Genomic DNA, 7,640 nt, shown 5'->3' on the forward strand with positions numbered 1-7,640 from the left:
CAGGAGGGACCAGTTGCTGGAGAAGGATGTCATGTTTGGTAAGGTGGAGGATCAGAGAAAAAGAGGAAGACCCCCAGCGAGATGGCTTGGCCAAGTGGCAGCATCAATGGACTCAAGCATGGCAACAATAGTGAAGTTGGCCCAGGATCGGGCTGTGTTTTCCTTACGCTGTGCATAAGGTCGCTATGAGTCAGTACCAACTGGATGGCACCTAACAACAACAACACAACAACAATGGCCACTAAATCATCCTCTCACATTTAATAATTTTAAGTAGTACATCACAACATGAAGCAAATCACATTATGATTAATTGGGTTTGTTGACTATACTAAGGCAGATTCACTTTTTTAGGTAATTTTCTAATGAAGGGCCCACTAATTCAGGGGTGAGGGAGAGGTCAGGAAGGGGGAAGAGTCTTCCTCAAGATGTCCTGAGAGCTCTGTCTCCCAAATGAAAGTAAGTAAGGATCACGGACAGAAAGTAAAAGCAGTCCGCAGATTACAAACAAGTTACATGCCTAGGTCTGTCTTGAAATCAGATTGGTGTGTAAGTCAGAAATCAAATACAGTTCCTATGTCATGGCACTTAGTCACATGGTTGTCTTCATCCAACACACCGTTGTCATCAAATCTATGCTTACTCACAGTGACCCTGGAGGACACAGTAGAACTGCTCTTTAGGATTCCCAAGACTAAATCTTACAGGAGCAGACTGCCTCATCTTTCTCCCAAGAAGAAGATGGTGGATTTGAACTGCCAACTTAGCAGTTAACAACCCAATGCTTAGCCCATTGTGTCACCACAGCTACTTATGTTTGTCTTCTTGTTGTTGTGTGCTGTCGAATCCGTTTCTACTCATAGTGACTCTGTATAACATTTCCAAGAGCAGCTGGTGGGTTGAACTGCCAGGTTAGCAGTCCAGGGCTGATCCTGCAGTACCACACACACACAGTACTCATTTTGTAGTCGTTGTTGTTAAGTGCCATTGAGTCAGTTTTGACTCATAACAACCCTGTGTAGGCTTCCAAGGAGTGACTGGTGGGTTTGAGCCACCAACCTTGCATCTAGCAGTCCAGTGCTTATCCTACAGCACCACACCAGGACTCTATTTGTCTCTTCCAGAAAGCATGTCACAAGTTGTTAATGAGTCTAACTTCAATCCTGATGACATGTTCTTCTTTGTATAGTCCAGTTTTTAGGATTATTTGCTCAGCATACAGATTGAATAAAAATGGTGAGAGAATACAACCCTGGCAACACACCTTTCCTGATTTTAAACTATTCAGTGTTCCCTTGCTCTGTTCAAATGACTTCCTCTTAATCTATGTACAGGTTTCTCATGAACCCAATTAAGTGTTCTGGAATACTCATTCCTCGAAATGTTGTCCATAGCATGTCATGAGCCACACAGCTGGAAGCCTTTGTGCAGTCAATAAAGCACAGGGAAACATCTTTCTGGTATTCTCTGCTTTCAGCCAAGATACATCTCACTTCAGCACTGATATCTCTAGTTTTGCATCCTCTTCTAAATCCGGTTTGATTCTGGCAGTTCCCTATCATACTGTTGCAGTCATTTTTAATTGTCTTCAAAATTTTATTTGCATGTGATATCATTGATATTGTTTGATGACTTCCACATTTTGTTGGGTCCTTGTTTTGAAGTAGGCACAAATATGGATCTCTTCCAATCAGTTCGACAGGAATCTGTCTTCCTAATATTTTAGCATAGATGAGTGAGTGCCTCCAGTAATTCATCAGTTTGTTGAAAGATTTCAGTTTGTATTCCATCAATTTTTTGCTATATGTATATATATTGTTGTTGTTGTTAAATGCTGTTGAGTCAGTTCTGACCCATAGCGACCCTGTACAGGGCTTCCGAGGGTGTAAATCTTTATGGGAGTAGAAAGCCTGATCTTTCTCCCGCGGAGCAGCTGGTAGTTTCGAACCGCTCACCTTAAGGTTTGCAGCCTGATTCGTAACCACTATGCTACCAGAGCTCCTCAGACCTAAAAGAAAGATTTTGTAGGTAGTTTACAAAGGACAGTGAGAGGAGTTCTGAATTGAGAGAAATAATCTGGTTAGTAGCGACTGGGATTTTATAAACTCAGGAGCAGCTATCAAAGGTGCAACTGTTGGTCTCTCCCTGTACAGAGGAAAGAAGAATGATAAAAACTGAATATGCTTGGAAATAATTAGTCCTGTGGAGGCCTGGTGTGGAGCTGTGGGCTAAACCACAGGACTACAAGGTCGATTTGAACCACAAGCTTCAAACTCACCAGCCACTCTTTGGAAACTGTTTACAGGACTCTGGTAACATAGTGGTTACAAGTCGGACTGCTAACCTCAAGGTCAACAGTTTGAAACTACCAGCTGTTCTGCTGGAGAAAGATGAGCCTCGGAAACCCTATAAAGGGTCACTACGGGTGCCAGAACAGACACGATGGCACTTAACTACAACAACAACAGTGGACTAACAGGCCATGTGGGTATCAGTGTTCATGACCCTGAGACCTGAAGAACTAGACGGTGCCCAGCTAGCACTAGTACCTGCTCTGAAAGGACCACATTACAAGGTCCTGGCTAGAATGAGAGCGAATATGGAACAAACCTCAAAAAATTTTAAAAAGAAAAAGAAAAAAAGACTAGGCTTATGGGTCAGAAAGAGACTGGAGAAACTTGAGAGTGTCATTTGGATGCCAACTCGCCCTCATGGCTGCGTGGTCAGCCAAGCAGTAAATCGGGAGATGGGGGATGCGCCTCACAGCATTGACCAGTGAACCATTTGAGATCAAAATGGCAGCATTTACCTAAGAGCACAATTCAGAAGAGGGGGTAAGGAGGAGGAATGGACAAGAGAAGCACAGGGAGGAATGGGTTAAGTGATGTTACATGGAGGGGATTGGGATCATGAGATGAAGTGTCTGGTTGAATGTAAACCTGATGATCTGCTCCGTAAACAGTCACCCGATTCACAATAAAAAGGTTTCAAAATTTGCTGGATTCTTTAAGTACCATGTTAATAACTTTATAAGAATTCATCTGATTTTTGAGTTACAGAACAGTGAGGACTAAATTTTATACTTTCTAGCTCTGTAAATAGCTGAATAGAAACCTAAGCAAGATGTTGTTGTTGTTGTTAAGTGCCATCGAGTCGGTTCCGACCCATAGCGACCCTGTATAGGGTTTCCGAGGGTGTAAATCTTTACGGGAGTAGAAAGCCTCATCTTTCTCCCGCGGAAGATAATGTTTTAAAATACTAGATAGTTACTTAGGAAAGAATTGGGATAAGATAAAAACAAAAGTATGCCTTTTTTTTTTTTCTTCCACTTATTAACATAAACATCCTGCTAAACAGTGTTTCCTAATTCCCATTTATTATTGTTATTAGAAGCCATCAGGTCAATTCACACTCCTATGGACCCCAGGTGACGAAGTAAAACTGCCCTCTAGGGGTTTCTAGGCTGTCATATTGATGGGAGCAGATCCCCAGGTCTTTGTCCTGCCAATCCACCGAGTAGACTTGAACCTGCCAATCTTTTGGTTAGCAGCCAAGTGCTTAACCATTGAGCCATAGGGTTCCCAATTTCCATTGGCTACACCCCCTCTAATTATTAGCATGTCATTTGCATTATGCTAATAATAGCAGTACACATTTGCTGATTACTCACCAGATGCTAAACATTGTAATAGCACAATCTCATTTCATTTGAGAGAAAGAAAGTTACAGCCACTCAGCTACTGTATAGATTGTTACCATTGCTTTCCTCCTTTCCCATCATACCCAGCAAGATGGTGGAGGACTCTCCTCACCAGGCGTTGAACACATCAGGACGTGGCAGGAAACTTGGAATCCAAGTCCTTCATATCCTTTGAGCAGCTCTTTTACTTCAATTGACTTTAAGCATTACTGGGAGTGTCCTTGACACAATCCCAGAGCCTAACTGCTTGAGTGAAAACACAGCACTGAGCAAGACAGTTGATCTGTTTTTGCAGCTCCTGACATACTCAGCATTGTAAGCAGCTGTGCTGTGGTATTTATCATCCACACACTGCAGAGAGATTGAATGTACCATTGAATCCTACACATGAAATGGAGTCCTGGTGTGGTGCTGTAAAATAAGCACTGGACTTCTAACCACAATGTTGGTGGTTCAAACCCATCAATCACTCCTTGGTAAGCCTATGCAGGATTGCTCTGAGTCAGAACCAACATGGCAAAAAAAAAAAAAATCACCTTGAATGTGGCTCCATTCTATTTTTATAGTCAAAGGACAACTAGTGCGAGTACCCTGTCTCTTGTAGAAACAAAGTTGGATTTTCAGACAGAAGACTCTTAACACTTCAGTCTGCCTCAACCTACATTAGACATTTGTTGGATGGCACAACATAACAATGTATGTAAAAAGCACCTAGTTTAAAAAAAAAAAAATGCATTGCTGTTGTTAGGTGCTGGTGAGTTGGTTCTGATTCATAGCGATCCTGTGTAGGGTTTCCAAGCTTGTAAATCTTTACAAGAACAGAAGGTCTCATTTTCCTCCTGTGGAGCAACTGGTAGATTTGAACTGCTGACCTTGAGGTTAACAGCCCAACTCATAAAGTTCCTTATCATATACTAATTATTTATCATAGAAATGCATATGTATGTATTATGTATTTATGATTTGTACGTTCTTTCTGCTTCAGGTACCGGTGACTCGTGCCAGTTAATTTCCTTAAGGTGGTTTTATCATACTGATATCTGTAGAACAAATTTAGAGATATGGGATTACATAAATATTTAAGCCTAGTTGCCAAACCTGGGCTAGACATCCTGGAAATTGAGGCCCTTGGGTCCTTGGTGGCAAGAGGACATGGATTGCCCTGGGGTTCTGCCATGGATACGTTGCCGGCTCAAATGTTCTTTGCTTCCACCTGCTCACTTCCACCCTGAACTCTGTATCTCGCCATTGTCTAGCCACCCCTGCTTGGTCCCCAAATACTCCCTCTCTTCACCACAGTTTCTTCAGGCCCTGACTTCTAGCTGGGACCTCCACTGCTGAGAGGGAGCCTTAGTGCCCAGCTCAGCTCGTCTAGGGGCAGCCACTTCCTAGTGGTTCTATATCTTATTTCTTGTGAATGGAAGGAGAGGCTGGGCCTTGGAAAGTAGCACGGGCATTGTCTTAAGCTGGGTTATCTAGAGGAGCAAAACCAGTACAATTTTTATATATAATATACATCTAATATGTATATAAGGAGCTCTGGGAGTGTAGTGGTTACGAATCGGGCTACTAATCTCACGGTCAGCAGTTTGAAACTACCAGCTGTTTCACTGGGAAAAGGTCAGGCTTTCTGCTCCCCTAAAGATTTACAGCCTCAGAAACCCTGTACAGGGTCACTATGAGTCAGAACCGACTCCATGACACACTGCTACCACCACCACCACCACAATATGTATATATAATATATATGTATTATATATATATAATATAGATAAGTTATATATGTGTATATATGTAATATATATAATGTGTACATATATAATATACGAGAGTCCTGTTGTGGCGCTGTGGTTAATGCACCAGACTGCAAAGCCATTTCAACTGCAAGGTCGGCGGTTCAAGCTCACCAGCTGCTCCTTGGAAACCCTATATGGGGTCACTATGGGTCTCACAACAACAACATAAGATATACTATGTATATATATTTATATACTATATATATATATTTATACATATGGAATCCTGGTATGCGCTGGACCTTAAGTTCAGCAGTTCAAATTCACCAGCTATTCCTTAGAAGTGGTCGCTATGAGTCAGAACCAATTTGACGGCACCTAACTGCAGCATACATATATGATATAAGCATGTCTCTATCTATTTATTTATACATACATACAGTTGTTCTGCAGGAGAAAGACGAACCTTTCTGCTCCTGTAAAGATTTATAGACTCAGAAACCCTGTACAGGGTCGCTATGAGTTGGAACCCACTCCACAGCACACAACAACATATGTATATATAGAAAGAGAGAGAGGTTTGTATTAAGGAAATGGCTCACAGTTGTAGTGATAGGAGAGTTCCAAATGCAGGCCAGGTGAACCAATATAAGAGGGGGGTTCAGAAAGCATGAATGCCAAGTTTGGGCACAGAATAGGACCTAGGTGCTGGAGCAGGGAGGCAGCAGGGTGACGGGTGGCCAAGGCCTGGGCAGGTGCACTGCAGAACTGGCAGCACAGAGCACAGTAGCCAGGGTGACAAGAACAGGCATGCAGGGCCCTCGGCTGGGTGTTCAGTTTTCTAGGAAAATACACAATGGAGCAGGCCGCTGGCTCAGGTTCAAAGAAGCAGAGATTGAAGGATAACCCAGATGAGTGATTCAGATCCAGGAGGGAAGAGCGTTGAGTGTCTGCATTCCATTATATTGGGAGCAGGCCACACCCTCAAGGAGACATCCCTTCAATTGATTGGCTGTTCATAGCCACTCATCATAGCGTCAACTATGCCTGCCTGCTTGTAGCCAATCATCATAGAGTTAACTATACCTGCCTGCTTATAGCCAATCATCATAGAGTTAACTATCAACTGCCAAACAACCAGGAATCCTGGCTCCATCAGACTGACAAGAACCTTAACTATCACTGGTGTTTTCTCCTTTATCAGGACTTGGTGGCACCCATTCTCTTGGTCTGGGTTGTTGGCAGGCAGATACTATACAATGATTGTCATATGCAATATTTTAAATACAGACATGGAAGACATTTGATGTTCACATTTCTGGGTCAAGCGTCCTTTAGAAATGTAGAATACATTCTATTTATCCACCTAAATGAATGAACGTATTCAAAACCACTAACTGTAAGCTCTTACAACATAATGTTGAATAATAGAAGCTCACGCTACTCAAAGTGTTTCTTGCTTTAATCTAGTAACATGGGTAGATTTTTTTTTCCCTTTCAATTGTTGAGTTAATAATGGCTTTGCAAATTATGATGATTAATATCCTCTACAGAGTCCTGGTGTGGCACTGTGGGTTAATGTTCTGTACTGCAAAGTTGGTTTGAACCACAAGGTCGGGGGTTCAAGTTTACCAGGCATTCCTCAGAAACCCTATAGAGGGTTGCTGTGGGTTGGAACACACTCGACTCAAACAACAGTAATATCCTCTAGCAAGGTGTGTGGTTCAAACTCACGAGTCGCTCCTCAGAAACTCTATACAGGGTTGCCATGAGGCGGAACCAACTTGAAAGCACTTAACAGCTACAACAATAATCCTCTAGTTGTAGGAGACTTTTCAAACCACCTTTGAGCAATAATACCTACTTAAAACAAAACACAACCGAATTATGCTTGGAATTTCCTGGATTCTTCTGTTTGTCATGCAAATCTCCAGTTCTGTTCTTTTTATGATAATCTGAAATAAAGTAGTTTCTCATCATAACATTGTAAATCATTTGCTTTCTATTGTGTGCAGCTGGCTCTGTTTCTGTATGTGTTTCTATAAGTGTATGCTGCAGAACAGAAGATGCAACGTGATATTCTTCTAGTCCGAATTGAGATGCAATTATTGTTTGCCCAGAAATAATGAGTCCATTTGGATTTATAGTAATTTATCATAATACATTTCTCTCTAGTATGTATCTACTTTGAGGGGGGGGGCAAA

The sequence above is a fragment of the Chrysochloris asiatica genome, unplaced genomic scaffold, assembly GCF_000296735.1.
Source record: "Chrysochloris asiatica unplaced genomic scaffold, ChrAsi1.0 scaffold00003, whole genome shotgun sequence".
Classification (NCBI taxonomy): domain Eukaryota; kingdom Metazoa; phylum Chordata; class Mammalia; order Afrosoricida; family Chrysochloridae; genus Chrysochloris; species Chrysochloris asiatica.